The sequence below is a fragment of the Rana temporaria genome, chromosome 7 (genome assembly GCF_905171775.1).
Source record: "Rana temporaria chromosome 7, aRanTem1.1, whole genome shotgun sequence".
Lineage (NCBI taxonomy): Eukaryota > Metazoa > Chordata > Amphibia > Anura > Ranidae > Rana > Rana temporaria.
The window spans coordinates 202,735,537-202,756,521 of NC_053495.1; the positions used below are offsets into that span (position 1 = coordinate 202,735,537).

General features: G+C 47.7%; 1 protein-coding gene across 10 annotated transcripts in view; it reads left to right on the top strand.

Annotated features, from left to right (window-relative positions):
• DAB1 (DAB adaptor protein 1) overlaps nucleotides 1-20,985 on the top strand; it is an 815,805-nt gene that overhangs the window by 221,149 nt on the left and 573,671 nt on the right. The gene's annotated exons all lie outside the window — the stretch shown is intronic.

Sequence of the window (20,985 nt, forward strand, 5' to 3'; positions counted from 1 at the left end):
GAAAAAAAATAATGTTTTTATATATTTTTGGGAGATATTTATTATAGCAACAAGTAAAAAATATTGAATTTTTTTCAAAATTGACGCTCTATTTTTGTTTATAGCGCAAAAAATAAAAACCGCAGAGGTGATCAAATACCACCAAAAGAAATCTCTACTTGTGGGGAAAAAAAGGACGCCAATTTTGTTCGGGAGCCACGCCGCACGACCGCGCAATTGTCAGTTAAAGCGACGCAGTGCCGAATCGCAAAACCTGGCCGGGTCCTTTAGCTGCCCAAAGGTCCGGGTCTTAAGTGGTTAAGGAGCAAGCAAGTCGACGCACAGAAATGTGCCTCTCCGCTTTGTGAAAACGACGGGGATCTGCGGCTTTATGGCAGACGGCTTAATTCTCAGCTCTCCCAGCATGCACCACTCCAGGATAATCCTATTAAATCACAATTTATGCTCCAAATGTTTACAATAGCGACAATTGCAGATGTTACAAGCATTTGACACAATAAGCGCCGGGCAGAAAATACATGCAGGGATTGCCGTATTAGAATGGCGCCTATTAATCCAGATTTTCCCCGTATTAAAAGAAGCAATTATATCATTCCAGGAGCGGGGAGACTCGGAAGTCATTTTCGCCCTCGGTGCTTTTGTTGTCTTTTGCTGTAATGATGAAGCCAACAATGGGGAAGATTCAGCTACCTTTTGCGCCCTCTTACGGAGGCGCAGCGTACCGTTTTAACGCTGCGCCTCCGTAAATTACGTGCGCTACGCTTCATTCATGAAGCAGTAGCTACGTAATTTGCGCGGGCGCTCCTTAAAAAATGCCCGGTGTAAGGGCGTGTAATTTAAATGATCCCGTAGGGGGCGTGGATCATTTAAATTAAGCGCGTTCCCGCGCCGAACGTAGTGCGCACGCTCCGTCGGGAAACTTTCCCGACGTGCATTGCGGCAAATGACGTCGCAAGGACGTCATTTGCTTCAAAGTGAACGTAAATGGCGTCCAGCGCCATTCACGATTCACTTACGCCAACGATGTAAAATTTAAAATTCGCGACGCGGGAACGACGGGTATACTTAGCATTGGCTGCCCCTGCTAATAGCAGGAGCAGCCTTACGCAGAACCCGACGAACGCAAACGACGTAAAATGCGTACGCAGGGCTCGCGTAGGGTTGTGAATCGGCGTTAGTATGCAATTTGCATACTCTACGCTGACCACTACGGGGACGCCACCTAGCGGCCAGCGTAAGAATGCAGCCTACGATACGATGGCATAAGAGCCCCCGCCTCCCGCTCGCCCCCCCCTCCCGTGCGCGTGCCCGGCGGGCGCGATCGCCGCCGGGCACACGCGATCGCTCGTTACAGAGCGGGGACCGGGAGCTGTGTGTGTAAACACACAGCTCCTGGTCCTGTCAGGGGGGGAAATGCTAATCCTCTGTTCATACAATGTATGACCAGCGATCTGTCATTTCCCCTAGTGAGGCCACACCCCCCCTACAATTAGAACACACCCAGGGAACATGATTAACCCCTTCCCCGCCCCCTAGTGTTAACACCTTCACTGCCAGTGGCATTTTTATAGTAATCCAATGCATTTTTATAGCACTGATCGCTGTAAAAATGCCACTGGTCCCAAAAATGTGTCAAAAGTGTCCGAAGTGTCCGCCATAATGTCGCAGTACCGAAAAAAAAACGCTGATCGCCGCCATTACTAGTAAAAAAAAAATATATAAATAAAAATTCCATAAAAGTACCCCCTATTTTGTAAACGCTATGGGCCAGATTCACGTACAATAGCGCCGGTGTAACGTAAGCCGTTTACGTTACACCGCCGCAAGTTTTCAGTTTTAGTGCCCGATCCACAAAGCACTTACCTGGAAACTTGCGGCGGTGTATCGTAAAGACGTCCGGCGCAAGGCGGTCCAAATCGAATGGGCGGGTAACGTTTAAATTAGGCGCGCTCCCGCGCCGGACCCACTGCGCATTCTCCGTTTCGTAACTCCCGTCGTGCTTTGCGCGAAGTGGCGTAATTTTTTCGAAGGGCGACGCGCGTAGCGTACTTCCGTATTGCCGGACGTGTTACGCAAACGACGTGAAATTTTAAATTTCGACGCGGGAACGACGGCCATACTTTAGACAGCAATACGTTTGCTGACTAAAGTTAAGGCACCAAAAACGACGACTAACTTTGCGACGGGAAACTAGACTAGCGGCGACGTAGCGAACGCGAAAAACCGTAGTGGATCGCCGTAACTCCTAATTTGCATACCCGACGCTGGTTTACGACGCGAACTCCCCCCAGCGGCGGCCGCGGTATTGCATCCTAAAATCCGACAGTGTAAAACAATTACACCTGTCGGATCTTAGGGATATCTATGCGTAACTGATTCTATGAATCAGCCGCATAGATACTCTGAGAGATACAACGGAGTATCTCCGCTGTGAATCTGGCCCTATAACTTTTGCGCAAACCAATCAATAAACTCTCATTGCGATTTTTTTTTACGAAAAATATGTAGAAGAATACGTATCGGCCTAAACTGAGGGAAAAAAAATGTATATATTTTTGGGGGATATTTATTACAGCAAAAAGTAAAAAATATTCATTTTTTTCAAAATTGTCGCTCTATTTTTGTTTATAGCGCAAAAACTAAAAACCGCAGAGGTGATCAAATACCACCAAAAGAAAGCTCTATTTGTGGGGAAAAATAGGACGCCAATTTTGTTTGGGAGCCACGTCGCACGACCGCGCAATTGTCAGTTAAAGCGACGCAGTGCCGAATCGCAAAAAGTACTCTGGTCTTTTGACCAGCAATGTGGTCCGGGGGTTAAGTGGTTAAGCAGTAGTTGGCGGACGAGTAAGGGGAATGTGATGTGGACGCGGGGTACACGGGTGGTCGGAAAACTCTGAAGAGAAGTCAGTAAGACAGGTCCTCTTCCCTTTTGCTCTATTCTGCTCATTTCAAAGAAGATTTACATATTTTATCTGGCTCTATGTCTTACAACATTTACAAAAACTGCGAGCGCTGTTTTATTTTTCTCGTCAGAAATCCCTCTGTGGGACGTCTGCCATTTTCCCTTCATGTCTGCGTTGTCAGCGTTTATTAAATGTGCGAGCGGCGTGATGTAATTTTCAGTCTATGGCGGAGCTGCAACGCCGTGACTGTGATTCAATAAGTTGTTGTGTCTCATTTTTCTTATGCTCTGCGTTCCGAATATAAAGAGTTTATTTGTGTGAAATTAAATGGAGGGGTTTCAGCTTGGGATTGGCTGCATCTGGATTCCGCAATCGGAGAATTCTTTTTTTCTTTGGACGGGGGATAAGGTTGAACCGTCTGTTCTGGCTACAGCTGTAACATTTTTCATTGCCTACTATGCTGTCTCTCGGTTACATTGGGCACCAGGATGAATAGAGGGGGCAACAGCCCCCCCCCCACCCCCCAATCTCACCACAGAGAGTGATTAAAAAGCTTGACAGGGGTCCTACCACTTCCCCACGCCATCTAAAACAAAAACAAAAAAAATTTGGCTTTAGATATACATTATGGCCCAGATTCACAACCGAGATACGACGGCGTATCTCCAGATACGCCATCGTATCTCTGCGTTGCGCAGTCGTATCTCTGCGCCTAATTCTTAGGCCCCGTACACGCGAGAGGATCGATCCGCTGAAATTGATCCGCGGATCGGTTTCAGCGGATAGATCCGCTGGTGTGTACGATCCAGCGGATATTTATCCGTGGATATATTTCGGGCCGACCGATTTCCAGCGGATAAAAATTTCCTAACATGCTAAGAAATCTATCCGCTGGAATCGGCTCCAGCGGATCGATCCGGTGGTCTGTACAGACTCACCGGATCGATCCGTCCGAACCCATTCCTCGCATGCGTCGTAATGATTCAACGCATGCGTGGAATTCCTTATATCACTGCGTCGCGTACGTTGCCGCGTCATCATCGCGGCGCCGGCGCGACGCGTCACCGCGGACGGAATTCCGCGGGGATTTTGATCTCCTGGTTAGTACAACCAGGAGATCAAAATCCGCCAGAGGATTTATCCGCGGAAACGGTCCGGTGGACCGTTTCCGCGGATAAATCCTCTCGTGTGTACTAGGCATTAGAATCAGTTAAGCATAGATATCCATTAGATCCGACAGGCGTAAGTCTCTTACGCCGTCGGATCTTAACTGCATTATTTTTTTGGACCGCTAGGTGGCGCTTCCGTCGAATTCCGCGTCGAGTATGCGAATTAGCTAGCTACGTGAATTCCCGAACGTACGCGCGGCCGACGCAGTAAAGTTACGACGTTTACGTTAGGCTTTTCCCAGGGTAAAGTTGCCCCTGCTATATGAGGCGCAGCCAATGTTAAGTATGGCCGTTGTTCCCGCGTCGAAATTTGAAAAAGTTACGTCGTTTGCGTAAGGCGTCCGTGAATGGGGCTGGACGTCATTTACGTTCACGTCGAAACCAATGACGTCCTTGCGGCGTAATTTGGAGCAATGCACACTGGGAAATTCCACGGACGGCGCATGCGCCGTTCCGCAAAAACATCAATCACGTCGGGTCACAGTAGTTTTACATAAAACACGCCCCCCTGATCCAAATTTGAATTAGGAGGGCTTACGCCGGCCGATTTACGCTACGCCGCCACAACTTACGGAGCAAGTGCTTTGAGAATACAGCACTTGCCCGTGTAAGTTGCGGAGGCGTAATGTAAATCGGATACGTTATGCCCGCACAATTTTACGCGGCTCTACATGAATCTGCCCCTATATCTCCAGCTATATCCTGCAAAAAGAGTTGCATCACTTGGTAGGTACAGTGGGCCAAATCCACAAAGATCGTGCCTAACGTAAATTTTTCCATTTAAGTTACACTGCCTTAAAATTTCTACCTAAGTGCTCGATCCACAAAGCACTTACCTAGAAATTTTGGGCTGTGTAACTTTAATTCCGCCGTCGCAAGGCGTTCCTCTTCAAATGGGGGCGATTCCCATTTAAATGAGACGCGCTCCCGCGCCGGCCGTACTGCGCATGCTCGTGACATCATTTTCCCGACGTGCATAGCGCAAAATTACGTTACGTCGAGCTTTGTGGATTGCGACGGGTCAATAAAGTTGCGTCGGGAAAAAAAAAAGATACGGCGGGAAAAAAAAAATTAAAAATTAAAAAAAAATCGCGTCGCTGGACAGAAAGGTCTGCTTTTACATGGTGTACTAACTTTACACCTTGTAAAAGCAGCCCTAATTTTGCGTATGCAAACTAAAACTTACGGAGAAAAAACGAAGCTGAAAAGCTTCGTGGATCTCCGTAAGTGCTAATTTGCATACCCGAGGCGGCATTTCGATGCGAAATGCCCCCAGCGGCGGATGCGGTACTGCATCCTAAGATCCGGCAGTGCAAGTCCCTTACACATGTCGGATCTTCTCCCTAACTATGGAAAACTGATTCTGTGGATCAGTTCCATAGTTAGGAACAGAGATACGATGGAGTAACAGCAGTTACGCCGGCGTATCCCTTTTGAGGATTTGGCCCAGTATTTGTAAAATGTGCCCCATAGGAATTCTGAACATGAAGACTAATCTTGTGATTATGGCGAAGGCAGACTCTACTACCGAATAACCCTTTTAAGACTCATACATACGATTGGACTTCCTACAGACTTTTCCGTGGATTTTGGTCTGAAGGGCATTGGCCGTGAACTTGTTCTGCATACACACGGCAGAACATTTTCAGCCAACATTCACCAAATCACGTGTTTTTTTCAGCTCTTTGCCGCCACCCTTTGGGCAACTTCTGCTATTTTTGTCTGATGTTTAACATTGGTTCTGAGCATGCGTGTTTGTACTTTGGATTTTAGTCAGATGGACTTGTGTACACACGATTGGATGATCCGACGAAACACATTTGTTGTCGAAACATTTGAGATCATGCACAGCGAACATTTGTCCGTGGAAATTCCGACAACAATTGTCCGATGGAGCATACAGACGACCGGATTGTCCGATAAAACACGGCCGTCGGACTGTTGTTGTTGAAAAATCAGATCGTGTGTATGGGCCTTTAACCACTTAAGGACCGCCTAACGACGATATACGTCGGCAGAATGGCACGGCTGGGCACAGGCACGTACAGGTACAGTGCCTTTAAGAGCCCAGCCGTGGGTCGCGCGTGTGCCGCCGGCGCGTGCACGTGACCCTGTCTGAAGCTCCGTGACCATGCCTGCAAACCTGATCGCCGCCGGTGTCCCGCGATCTTTAACATGAGCTGAAGAACGGGGAGAGGTGAGTGTAAACACACCTACCCCGTTCTTCACTGTGGCAATGTCAGTGATCGTCTGTTCCCTGATATCGGAAACGACGATCACTGATGTCACATGTCCAGCCCCGCCCCCTTACAGTAAGAAACACAAATGAGGTCACACATAACCCATTCAGCGCCCCCCTGTGGTTAACTCCTAAACTGCAATTGTCATTTTCACAGTAAACAGTACATTTTTATAGCACTTTTCGCTGTGAAAATGACAATGGTCCCAAAAATGTGTCACAATTGTCCGATGTGTCCGCCATAATTTCGCAATCACGAAAAAAATCGCTGCCATTAGTAGTAAAAAAATAATTATTAATAAAAATGCCATTAAACTATCCCCTATTTTGTAAACGCTATAAATTTTGCGCAAACCAATCGATAAACGCTTATTGCGTTTTTCTTAACCAAAAATAGGTAGAAGAATACGTATCGGCCTAAACTGAGGAAAAAAAAATGTTTTTTTATATCTTTTTGGGGGATATTTATTATAGCAAAAAGTAAAAAATATAGAAATTTTTTAAAAATTGTCGCTCTATTTTTGTTTATAGCGCAAAAAATAAAAACCCGCAGAGGTGATCAAATACCACCAAAAGAAAACTCTATTTGTGGGGGAAAAAAGGACGCCAATTTTGTTTTGGAGCCACGTCGCACTTGTCAGTTAAAGCGACGCAGTGCCGAATCGCAAAAACTTGGCAGGTCCTTTACCTGCATAATGGCCCGGGCCTTAAAGCGGTGGTTCACCCTGCAGAACAACTTTTTAGCATAAAATTCGGCATAGTAGCGCGAGCTACAGTATGCCTGTCTTAATTTTTTTATCCCCGTACTCACTGTTATATCGTACATAGAAGATTCCGACTGCCCGCAGGGAATGGGCGTTCCTTTCAAGAGGGAGGGTGATTGACGGCCGGCTCTGGCACGTCACGCTCCCCGAAGACAGCCGGAGTAGGTCTCGGCTCTTCACGGCGCCTGCGCACAGACTATGCGCAGGCGCCGTGAAGAGCCAAGCCTATTTCGGCTATTTCCGGAGAAGCGTGACGCGCCAGAGCCGGCCGTCAATCACCTTCCGTCTGGATTGGAACGCCCATTCCCCGCGGGCAGTCGGAATCTTCTATGTACGATATAACAGTGAGTACGGGGATAAAAAAATTAAGACAGGCATACTGTAGCTCGCGCTACTATGCCAAATTTTATGCTAGAAGAAATTTTTTTTTTTTTTTTTTTATAGGGTGAACCCCCGCTTTAAGTGGTTAAAAAGACGTTTGCCTTCTAGGTATACAAACCGTAGGTGGCCAACCCATGTTTTGAAAGATTTCATTAAGTGCTCTGGAATACTCTCTTGATACTTAAAGTGCAGAAACGGGTAAAGAGATGAAAAAAAGTTTTCTCCAAATCCTTGTATACCTTCGAGCCGGAGGGAATTATATTTGTTTCTGAGTAACAGAACCCGCGTTTTCACTCTTCTAGCATCTGCGGCAGATTTTAATGTTAGGAAACAGAATGTTGGAACGACGCTCCCCCAGTACTTGCCTTTAGCAGCCGAGGTAATATTACATAAGATCGGAGATTTCTGTATCAAAAAGTAATCCTTTGAAAATGTGCGTGTAAAGAGCGCGGCATGCTCCGGGCTTAGGTAACTGTACACCAAATAATGGAGAATGAGCGTAGAGGAGGTTTAAGTCGGGATAGACTTCCAATCAAAGGAATCCCATAGGGTTTTCTCTTTGCGGGTGAGCTGGAATTAGTTATGCTCAGTAAACACTTAATAACATTGCCGCCGCGGTGGTTACAGGAAAGGTTTGTTTCTTCGATATCGAGGAAAAGCCAAAAAGAAAACAAACGTACACTACAACTCTCTGCCCTCCAGTTTCCTAAACCTTTAGGTTTGTTTTTGTAGCACGGGGAAAGCAACAGGAGATGTGGGAACACCACGACTAGGCCAGAATGCTAAAACTCCTCGGGGGCGGGAACACCAAAACTATAAAGGTCAGCAGAAACTCCCAATCTACAATGACTGAGACATTTTTAGGTGGAGCAGTCCTTTGAAAGCTATCTCCATTCAGGAGTAAACTCATAGGGCCATATTCTGAGTATAGTTACGATGGAGCATCTCAGGATACTCCGTCGTATCTCTCTTTTTTCGCATAGATACGCTTAAGATCCGACATGTGTAAGTCACTTACACTGTCGGATCTTAAATGTAATTACCCAGCCGGCCGCTAGGTGGCGTTTACGTTCCGGTCTCATTTGTTTATGCAAATGAGCCTGATACGCCGATTCCCGAACGAATTCGCGTCGCGTAACCGTCGCTAACGTCGTTTGCGTAAGCGTAAGGTTACCCCTGCTATATGAGGGGTAAGTTTCCGCAAGTCCCACGTACGCCATGTTAAGTATGGCGTCGGGTCCGCGTCGTCTTTTCCCGTCGGGTACGTCGTTTCCTTAAGTCGTTCTTGAATACGACTTTACGTCAATGACGCACACGTCGGCGTCATTGACGTTTTACGCCGAGAACTGGAGCATGCGCACTGGGCTATTTTAAGCCCGACGCATGCACAGTTCGTTCGAATCGGGGGCGTGCTTAATTTAAACACAAGCCGCCCCCTTGGATTTACGCAGGGATACGCCGGGCCAATTACACTACGCCGCCCCAAACTACGGAGCAAGTGTTTGGGGAATACAGCACTTGCTCCTGTAAGTTGGGGCGGCGGAGTGTAAATGGCTTGCGCGCCGCCCGCCGAAAATGTACAAGAATATGGCCCATACAGTGCCTAGGGTGACCACATTTCCAAACTACCATTTAGGGCTCTGTATAATGTCAGACTGTAGGAACTTTTATACAGTGGAACTTTGGATTATGAGCATAATCCGTTCCAGGAGAATTATATATTAATTTGGGCAACAAAAGACACAGTAGGGCTTATTTTCGGGGTAGGTCTTACCATATAATGTTCAGTCTTCTCTTCCCCTCTCCCTCCTTGCCTGTCAGGAATCCCCAGTGTGAACCGAGTTAAAATGCTTGTAAAATCCTATAATTCCCTCTATTACAGTATTATATAATGTACAATGTGTGTGTTTTTGTAATATAATTGTGCCAAACACCTTCGTTATATCGCCGCTCTGCGCTTCTGTGACCCGCCGGAGCTCTCTTCCCCCGCAATTATATTACAGAAACACACACATTGTACATTAACCACATCAACACCGGGCACTTTCACCCCCCTTCCTTCCCAGACCAATTTTCAGCTTTCAGCGCTCTCGCATTTCCAATGACAATTGCGCGGTCACGCTACACTGTACCCAAATGAAATTTTTATCATTTTGTTCACAAAAATAGAGCTTTCTTTTGGTGGTATTCATTCACGAGCGGAAATTTTGAAAAAAAAATTAATATTTTCGTCTTTCTATTTCTTTAAAAATCCAATAAAATCTAATTTTGTCATAAATGTAAGCCAAAATGTATTCTACTACATGTTTTTGGTATAGAAAAAAAAATCCGCTACGTGTATAGTAATTGGTTCGTGTGATTGTGGACATATGTGTGCAAATGATCATGTACAGATGTGCGCAGGTGATCACAAACATATCATTGGGACAAGTGATTTTACTGTTACATATGTGGGGGACAGGTGTTTTTACTATGTGGGGACATGTGTGGTGATATGTGTTTTGGGGACATGTGTGTTTACTTTGTGTTTTACGCTCTGTGTGGGACACTCGACTGTTGATCAGTGAGTAAAAAGCTGAAAAAAACATACCCACTCTCCCACCGACGACTTCTGTGCGAGGAGAGGAGAGCCGATCGCCTAGCAACCGGCTGTTTGTTTACATCACATGGCGGCTGTGATTAGACACGGCCGTCATGTGATCAGGAGGGCCAATCACAGAGCCCTCCTGCCGGTCTATGATGCGCCGTATCCGGGTGACACGAGTGCATTGGGATCGCGCCGCTGCGCGGGAATGTGCCCGATCCCCCTCCTTCTGAGGGACGTTCCTGAAGGAGAGAGAGCCCTTCCGCCCATATATATGTAAAGTGGCCGGGTGGGAAGTAGTTGTATACTACTGTAATAGAGTGGATTATAGGATTTTACCAGTATTTTAACCACTTAAGGACCGCCTCCTGCACATATACATCGGCAGAATGGCACGTCTGGGCACATGCACGTACAGGTACATCCTCTTTAAGTGCCCAGCTGTGGGTCACGTGCCCGCGACCTGGTCCAAAGCTTCGTGACCGCGGGAACCGCTGGAGTCCCGCGATCGGTCACCCGGAGCTGAAGAACGGGGAGAGCCGTATGTAAACACACCTTCTCCGTTCTTCACTGTGGCGCTGTCATTGATCACACTTCCCTTATATAGGGAAACACGATCAATGACGTCACACCTACAGCCACACCCCCCTACAGTTAGAAACACAGATGAGGTCACACATAACTCCTTCAGCGCCCCCTTGTGGTTAACTCCCAAACTGCAATTGCCATTTTCACAGTAAACAATGCATTTTAAATGCATCTTTTGCTGTGAAAATGACAATGGTCCCAAAAATGTGTCAAAATTGTCCGAAGTGTCCGCCATAATGTCGCAGTCACGAAAAAAAAAAACGCTGATTGCCGCAATTAGTAGTGAATTTTTTTTTATAAAAATGCAATACAACTATCCCCTATTTTGTAAACGCTATAAATTTTGCGCAAACCAATCGATAAACGCTTATTGCGATTTTTTTTACCCAAAATATGTAGAATACGTATCGGCCTAAACTGAGGGCAAAAAAAAAAATTATATATTTTGGGGGATATTTATTATAGCAAAAAGTAAAAAATATTTTTTTTTTTTCAAAATTGACGCTCTATTTTTGTTTCTAGCGCAAAAAATAAAAACCGCGGAGGTGATCAAATACCACCAAAAGAAAGCTCTATTTGTGGGGGAAAAAAAGGACGCCAATTTTGTTTGGGAGCCACGTCACACGACCGCGCAATTGTCAGTTAAAGCGACGCAGTGCCGAATCGCAAAAACTGGCCGGGTCCTTTACCTGCATAAAGGTCCGGGTCTTAAGTGGTTAAACTAGGGCTTATTTTCGGGGTAGGGCTTATATTGCAGCCCAACTGGAAAATAGCGCTAGGTCTTATTTTCGGGGGAAACACGGTATATACATGCATGTATTGGGTTGCTGTTATATAATTCAGTTCAGCTTTTTGCAACAGGTAATTGTACCTAATGAAGTGGCATGGAGTATATATATATATATTTACTGTATATATTCGTCTACCATGCACCTTTCTTTTGATAATTCTATAATGATGTAGGGGGGGGGGGGGAGACATTTCCTCCAATCATTTGCATGGTTCACCCCGAGTCATCTGTTCTCTCTTTATTACAGAAATATGAGTTTTGTTCTTTTAATCCAAATTGCCGTTTTATCTGAGTCACTGGATAGTTTAATGCTATTTTAACATCACTCCGAGTGCTTAACGCTATATTAGCCTCGAATTGTTTTCTAAGTGGACGAGCAATGTGCCTCAAAGCCCCCCCCAAGAGACGCAGCCAACGATAAATATTTAACTTCATTTTCCCGGGGTCACATGATGACTCTTCATAAATGATTCCAATGCGTTTGTCAAGAGAGGGGAAAACGTATGAATGTTTTATAAAGGGAAATAAAAGCCACTGAATTCTCTTCTATTGGGATCTAAAACCCGGAGGACTCCGTTATGAGGAAAGTGGATAAGAGGAACCGGGAAGATCTCTTATATATTTTTACATCTATATTACTGTTGTATTTTGTATTGCAATAGTTTGATAATAGAGATTCTGAATATTTGGCTGGCAGCTTCTAGGACTTCAATGGTCATCTTGACTTGTGGTAGAGACAAGTGAAGTGGCACAAACAGTGAGACATGGGGCCAGATTTACAGAAGAGATACGCCGTCGTATCTCTGTGTTACGGCCGTCTTAACTATGCGGCCGATTCATAGAATCAGGTTCCGCATAGATAGCCCTAAGATCCGACAGGTGTAATTGTTTTACACTGTCGGATCTTAAGGATGCAATTCTAGGCCGACCGCTAGGTGGCGAGGCCATTGCGGTCGGCGTAGAATATGCAAATGACTAGTTACAGCGATTCCCGAACGTCCGCGCTGCCCGTCGATCTAACTTTACGTCATTTCCGTCGAGTTACGCCGCGTAAAATTAGGGCTGAGCCCCAGTTGTTCTAAGCCATGTTAAGTATGGCCGTCGTTCCCGCGTCGAAATTTAAAAAACCACGTCGTTTGCGTAAGTCGTCTGTGAATGGCGCTGGACACCATTTACGTTAACGTCTAAACAAATGACGTCCGTGCGACGTCATTTAGCGCAATGCACGTCGGGTAATTTACCAGACGGAGCATGCGCAGTACGTTCGGCGCGGGAACGCGCCTAATTTAAATGGTGCCCGCCTCAAGCGCATTTACGTTACACCGCCGCAAGTTTACAGGTAAGAGTTTTGAGAATCAGGCACTTACGCTGTAAACCTGCGGCGGTGTAACGTAAATCAGATACGTTATGCTGCCGTGGAGCAACGGAATTGTATCTGAATCTGACCCATAATTCCTCCCACTGACATCAAACATGGGTCACCATTCCTCCCATTGATACTAATGATTGGGGCACCATTCCTCCCATAAAAACCTCAATGAGGCACGATTCCTCCTACTGACACCACCAATAGAGCACAATTTATTTCACTGATACCATTGATACCACTATTCCTCCCACTGACACCAATGATGGGTCCCTATTCCTCCCACTGACACCAATGATGGGTCCCTATTCCTCCCACTGACACCAATGATGGGGCCCGATTCCTCCCACTGACACCAATGATGGGGCACTATTCCTCCCATTGACACCAATGATGGGGCACTATTCCTCCCACTGACACCAATGATGGGTCCCTATTCCTCCCACAGACAGAAGGGGACAGGTACTGCTGGTGGGCACTGGTACTGCTGGCTGGTACTGGTGACTGGTACTGCTGGCTGGTACTGGTACTGCTGTGGGTACTGGTACTGCTGGCTGGTACTGGTACTGCTGGTGGGTACTGCTATCTGGTACTGGTGGTGGGCACTGGTACTGCTGGTGGGTACTGATACTGCTAGCGGGTACTGGTATTGATGACTGGTACTGCTGGCTGGTACTGGTGACTGGTACTGGTGGCTGGTATTGGTGGCTGGTACTGGTGGCGGGTATTGGTACTGATGACTGGTACTACTGGCTGGTACTGGTGACTGGTACTACTGGCTGGTACTGGTGACTGGTACTGACGGCTGGTACTGGTGACTGGTACTGATGGCTGCTACTTGTGACTGGTACTGATGGCTGGTACTGGTACTGCTGGCGGTTACTGGTACTGATGACTGGTAGTGGTGACTGATACTGATGGCTGGTACTGGTGACTGGTACTGATATTGGTACTGCTGGCTGGTACTGGTGACTGGTACTACTGGCTGGTACTGGTGACTGGTACTGATGGCTGGTACTGGTGACTGGTACTGATGGCTGGTACTGGTACTGCTGGCGGTTACTGGTACTGATGACTGGTAGTGGTGACTGATACTGATGGCTGGTACTGGTGACTGGTACTGATGGCTGGTACTGGTACTGCTGGCGGTTACTGGTACTGATGACTGGTAGTGGTGACTGATACTGATGGCTGGTACTGGTGACTGGTACTGATATTGGTACTGCTGGCTGGTACTGGCACTGCTGGCGGGTACTGGTACTGATGACTGGTAGTGGTGACTGGTACTGATGGCTGGTACTGGTGACTGGTACTGATGGCTGATACTGCTGGCTGGTACTGATATTGGTACTGCTGGCTGCTGTCCCAGATCACAGGTTCCCGTGCATTAGTGTGACAGAAGCATGCGGCTGCAGTAGAGAGCAGAGCCTGTCAGAGGCGGAGTGCATTTGGTATCACTCCGGCTGTAAAGGACCCGGCACTATACAGGAAGCATCGGCTCTGCTTCCTCTAGCGGCGGCTCCGTTCTTTGCGCTGATGCTCGGAGATGGCGGGTCTGGAACCTGCGCTCTGGGCTTGCCGACCCATCATCTCAGAGCAAGACGTGGCGAGCCAGCGGTTGGGCACCCCTGCTATAAGGTAAAAAGGCAGAATCTCGCTGCACTGGAAAAGTCTTTGTCAATATCTACAGAACAGGAGCAGCTAAGAATCTGTTCTAATTAATATTTTACGTATCTAAGCTGATCTGGATGGGTTCAGGGTCTTTCTATAACTATATATTTTCATTAGAATAAAAGAGAAACTAGGCACACGCTTATTAAGTCCACATGGAGCTGGCAGTTTGTCGCGTGAACCGGCAACCATTAAAAGTAAGACATTGCGCACTTTGATCCCAGACATATTAGGGTCAGGAAAGCACAGCGCAATTTACTGAAAGCGTCTCTAGGTATATGTGGTGCGAACTGCGCACTTGCCACGATGGCCGCCTCCAGTCGCGAATGTCAGCCGTGTTTCTCTTGGGGTCGGGTTTTTCCTGTAAATAAAAGTTGACTTGGAAGGAAGGTGTGAACTCTCGGGTCTATTAGGAGACAGGCGGCGCTATCTATTATGTATTGGACTCGTCACACTCCAAACCAAGCAAGCCTCTCCAGATACTGGATTGTTTTTTTAGCTTTGAAAATAACATACGGTACATGTCGGGAAATCTGCTCTGACAAAACGGCCATGGATTTCTGCCTGGGTTTGCCGGGTTTTAGTCCTTGCTGCCAGTATTCTAAAATAATTTCATGGGACATGTGCAACTATTGGACTATACAATCTAAAAAAAAAAAAAAATAAGTTAAAGTTTGTCCCATTATTTGCAAGCGACTGCGTCTTGTAAAAACTTTCCCTGCAATGCCTCCTTCATAGCCGATGGATTCTACCCTGAGTGACTGTCTTCCAACACTGTGAAAGTTAACTACAGCAGCTGCTAGCAGGGCTGTCTTAATGAGAGAGCACACCTGGGCACTGCCCAGGGACCCCAGCTGCATCACTGGGGGGGATTTCTGGGGTGTAGAGGTGTCAGAGTGCTGGGGGGATATCTGGGGTGTAGAGGGGTCAGAGTGATGGGGGGATATCTGGGGAGTAGAGGGGTCAGAGTGCTGGGGGGATATCTGGGGTGTAGAGGGGTCAGAGTGTTGGGGGGATATCTGGGATGTAGAGGGGTCAGAGTGCTGGGGGGATATCTGGGATGTAGAGGGATCAGAGTGCTGGGGGGGATATTTGGGGTGTAGAGGGGTCAGAGTGCTGGGGGGATATCTGGGGTGTAGAGGGGTCAGAGTGTTGGGGATATATCTGGGATGTAGAGGGGTCAGAGTGCTGGGGGGATATCTGGGATGTAGAGGGATCAGAGTGCTGGGGGGGATATTTGGGGTGTAGAGGGGTCAGAGTGCTGGGGGGATATCTGGGATGTAGAGGGGTCAGAGTTCTGGGGGGATATCTGGGGTGTAGAGGGGTCAGAGTGCTGGGGGGATATCTGGGGTGTGGAGGGGTCAGAGTGCTGGGGGGATATCTGGGGTGTAGAGGGGTCAGAGTGCTGGGGGGATATCTGGGGTGTAGAGGGGTCAGAGTGCTGGGGGGATATCTGGGGTGTAGAGGGGTCAGAGTGCTGGGAGGATATCTGGGGTGTAGAGGGGTCAGAGTGCTGGGGGGATATCTGGGGTGTAGAGGGGTCAGAGTGCTGGGGGGATATCTGGGGTGTAGAGGGGTCAGAGTGCTGGGGGGATATCTGGGGTGTAGAGGGGTCAGAGTGCTGGGGGGATATCTGGGGTGTAGAGGGGTCAGAGTGCTGGGGGGATATCTGGGGTGTAGAGGGCCATAGTGCTGGGGAGGCATCAATCTAGCAGATGTATTATATGCATATGTGTGTAGTATTTTCCCACTGTTTCTTTGCTGTACAGAATGATTGTTCATGTAGTTAATGCAGAGCTCCACCCAAAAGGTTAGAGTCCCCAGACATTACTAGGAGGGTGGCACTCGGAGAGCATTTGGCAGCAGCTCCGGCCAACCCTGAAGCCTTTCATCACACCGCCTATGGGAGAAGAGCTGGCACATGCAGAGGGGGCGGGGCAGACAGACTGCTCCACGCACACCGGACATAATAATTTGTGGAGCCTAGTACTGGAACGTGTTCCGGTACTAGGCTCCGCTGCGGTACCCAGCCTGAATTTTGGGGACAGCGGGAGGTATGCGCTCTTGTCAGTTGCCAGCGGAGAGAGCAAGCGGGATGGGGAACCACAGCACCCGCTACATGCTCGTCTGTGTCCAGAGGCGGAGCGAAGCAGGGAGGGGAGCACTCTGGAGCTTCGGCGCCCTCACCTCTGCGGCGCCTGGGTGCGGAGCACCCTGCGCACCATGCCTAGGATCAGCCCTGTGTATACGTGTCTAACCACGCATCAACGCAAGTAGTTTACTTGCCAGTACATGTATTTTTATGCTGGATGTTTCTGTCACAAGGATCCAACATAGGAAGAAAATAAATAAAAAATAAGGTGCCAGTTAAGGTGCAATGGCTAGGCCTTGTGGTCTGCTAACAAGAATTTTTCTTGTCTTAACCAAAATGTCTAGCCGAGGGGTAGGCAACTTCGGCCCTACAGCTCTGAAACTACAAGTCCCATAAGACATTGCCAATCACAGAAATTACTCCTGGAGGCAGAGGCATGATGGGATTTGTGGTTTCACCACAGCTGGAGGGCCGAGGTTGCCTACCCCTGGTCTAGCCCATAAGGCACTGTGCAGAAAAAAAAGTGGTGTTGTGGCCTATGGCCCCTTTTTCAAAGGTAGGGTCTTAGACCCATTGTAATACTAGGGCAGTGATGGCGAACCTTGGCACCCCAGATGTTTTGGAACTACATTTCCCATGATGCTCATGCACTCTGCAGTGTAGTTGAGCATCATGGGAAATGTAGTTCCAAAACATCTGGGGCCAGATTCACGTATCTCGGCGTATCTTTGTGCGGGCGTAGCATATCCTATTTACGCTACGCCGCCGCAACTTAGAGAGGCGAGTACCATATTCACAAAGAACTTGCGCCCTAAGTTACGGCGGCGTATCGTAAATGGGCCGGCGTAAGCCTGCGTAATTCAAAGTAGGCTGTTAGGGAGCCTGTTGTATGGAAACGAATCGTGACCCCGCGTAAATGACGCGCCTAACGAACGGCGAATGCGAGCGTATGCTCAGTATCGCGTCTAATTTTCTCCCTAAGTTACGCCGGCTCAATGATTAGTCGATGTGAACGTAACCTACGCCCATCCCGATTCACGTACGAATTACGCAAACGACGTAAAATACGATGCTGTTCCGACGTTTTCGACGTCCATACCTAACATGACATACCCCTGCTTTATGAGGGGTAAAGTTACGCCAGACCCACGCCTTACGTTAACGGTGTAGCTAAATCCGACGGGCGCAAGTACGTTTCTGAATCGACGTATCTACCTCATTTGCATATTCGACGCGGAAATATACGAAAGCGCCCCTAGCGGCCAGCGTAAATTTGCACCCAAGATACGACGGCGTAAGAGACTTACGTCATTCGTATCTTGGACAAATTCTGGCGTATCTGATTCTTTGAATCAGGCGCCAAGATACGACGGCCCGGATTCAGACTTACGACGGCGTATCTCCAGATACGCCGTCGTAAGTTGTTTGTGAATCCAAGCCCTGGGGTGCCAAGGTTCGCCATCACTGTACTAGGGGCACCCCTGAGGTACCACTCCCAAGGGTGTGCTTAACACCACAGGCTCTAAAGCCAATAGCGTTCCAGCTGGTAACCGCACAGGATCTCTGTGTTGCAAGAGTACTAACCACTGATGAGTCTACAGTATATTTATTTTATAGATGTTAAATTCCAACTTCAGTAACCAAAAACGCAAAGGGATATTATTAAAAGCAGTGCATGGTCAGCCAGGGTAGCCAACGGAAGCAGCTTTTACTGATCTGTAAATTATAATCCGGTTAATAAAAAATAAAAAGAAACTCTCCTGTTTTCCCAAAACTAATTTTCTGCAATGTCAGAGACTGAACCTGCCCCCGTTGAGGCATAAAAACCGGCTGAAATAAAATTGTTGTTAAAATTTCATCATAAAAACGAAGTTACGGAGAGTCGAGAAAGCAATGAGCTTATGGAAATTGCGGTCGGAGTGTAGGTGGTTTTATGGATCGGTGTTCCCGAAAACCGACAGTTTATTGCAGTGACACATTCTGTCTGCTTCTCATTGTCGTGTCATATTGAATTAGACTCGATTCTACCCGGACCCAGCCTGCAGCGTGACGCTCAGATCCAGAGACTGACACAAGAGCGCCGGAAAGTCATACGCTTAACTGTTGGAGAGCCGTTTTCATCCAAATCTTGAGGTGGATGAGAATAATTAATTCCTGGCAACTTGCGACTCCGTGGCGATTGGGGGACTACAAAAACCCAACATGCCTTGAGGGTCGCGCCGTTTACAAAGCAGATACAAATACAAGAGGAGTGCCAAGCCAAATGGGGTACAGTCCAAAATAAAAACAGCCTGCACATTTCAGGAGCCAACCGCCCCCTTCATCAGGGCTCAGTGAACTTTAACGTGGATAGACTCAGTAAAATTGGAGGATCAGATGGATCGGTAGTTTGCTGGCCGATAACAAGAACAAATGTGCAGAATATATCTGTCTAAGATGGCAAATTCCCCAAATTTACACTCGCTGGGGAACACCAACTTAGGGTTTTGGTCGTTGTAGTTGCACACCACTGCTCCACTAGCCAAATTTCTTATGAGAACATGTGCATCATGTATTTAGAGCTACCCCCGGAGGAGCCGCTGGTTAGATTTGGGATCGGCGTATTTAAAGTGGAGGTTCACCCGGAAATAAAAATTTTTAACCTTAGATTCCTGCTCATTTTGTCTAGGGGAATCGGCTAGTTTTTTTTAAATCGAAGATGTACTTACCGTTTTAGAGATGCATCTTCTCCGCCGCTTCCGGGTATGGGCTGCAGGACTGGGCGTTCCTATTTTGACTGACAGGCTTCCGACGGTCGCATCTGGGGCGGAGACAGGTGTAAAAGGCTTTGTCTTCCAATTGCTCTGGTTTTACTCCACTAGTGATTAAAGGGGTTGTAAAGCTTTGTGCATCCTATGCATTAAGGTGAAAAAACAACTTGCAGTCTCCGCCCCCCCCCCAAGCCCCCCGTTTTACTTACCTGAGCCCCGAATCTCTGTGGGCGCGATCCTGCATTGCTTTCCCCCAGCTCTTGTGGGCTCTTCATTGGATGATTGATAGCAGCGCAGCCAATGGCTCCCGCTGCTGTCAATCAAATCAATGACGTGGCGCGCCGGGGGCAGGGCTGAGTGATACACTCGGCAGCTATGGCCGCCGAGTGCATCACATGGGAGCGCTCCCGCAAGCTAACCCCCTTGGGAGAGCGCTTCCCAGAGGGGGGATAGCTCTTGCGGGGAGGAGCTGAAACAGCTGCCGAGGGACCCCAGAAGACGAGGATAGGGTAGGCTTCTGGTAGAGTGGTTAGACTGTGAGCTCCTCTGGGGTGGAGGCTGATGTATATGGCTTTGTCTTCCTGTTGCTCTGGTTTTCCTCCACTGGTGGTTTGCTAGCTTCAAGTATGGTGACCAGGCTGTGAGCTCCCATAGGATAAAAGTCTTTGGGCCAGATTCAGCATTGAATTACGCCGGCGTATCTATAGATAGGCCGCATAAATTCAAAGTTGAGCCGACTTATCTTTTTTCTGTATTCAGAAAGCAAGATACGCCGACATTAGCCTAAGATCCGACTGGCGTAAGTCTCTTATACCGTCGTATCTTAGGGTGCATATTTACGCTGGCCGCTAGGTGGCGCTTCCGTCGTTTTCGGCGTAGAATATGCAAATGACCTAGATACGCCGATTCACAAATTTACGTACGCCCGGCGCTATTTTTTTACGTCGTTTACGTTAGGCTTTTTCGGCGTAAGGTTACTCCTGCTATTAGGAGGCGCATGCAATGTTAAGTATGGTCCCGCGTCGAAATTTGAAAAATTTACGTTGTTTGCGTAACTCGTCTGTGAATGGGGCTGGACGTAATTTACGTTCACGTCTAAACCAATGACGTCCTTGCTGCATACTTTGGAGCAATGCACACTGGGAAATTCCACGGACGGCGCATGCGCCATTCGGGAAAAACGTCAATCACGTCGGGTCACCAAGAATTAACATAAAACACGCCCCCTCATCCTCCTTGTTGGTGCTTACGCCGGCCCCATTTACGCTACGCTGCCGTAACTTAGGAGGCAAGTGCTTTGTGAATACAGCACTTGCCTCTCTAACTTACGGCGGAGTAGCGTAAATACTATACGCTGCGCCGTCGTAACAATGCGCGCCCCTACCTGAATCTAGCCCCATGTCTTCCCATTGCTCTGGTTTTCCTCCACTGGTGGCTAAACGGCCTCTGTTAAAGTGGTTAGACTGTGAGCTCCTCTGGGGTGGAGACTAATGCAAGAAGGTCGCTCATTCTGCAGAGCCCTTAGATCAGGGACCCTCAAACTCTGACCCTCCAGCTGCTGCGGAACTACACGTCCCACAAGGTATTGTAAATCTCTGGGAATTGTAGTTCCTGAACAACTGGAGGGCCCTAGTTTGGAGACCCCCCTGCCTTAGATCATAAAGGCGCCATATAAATAAAATAAA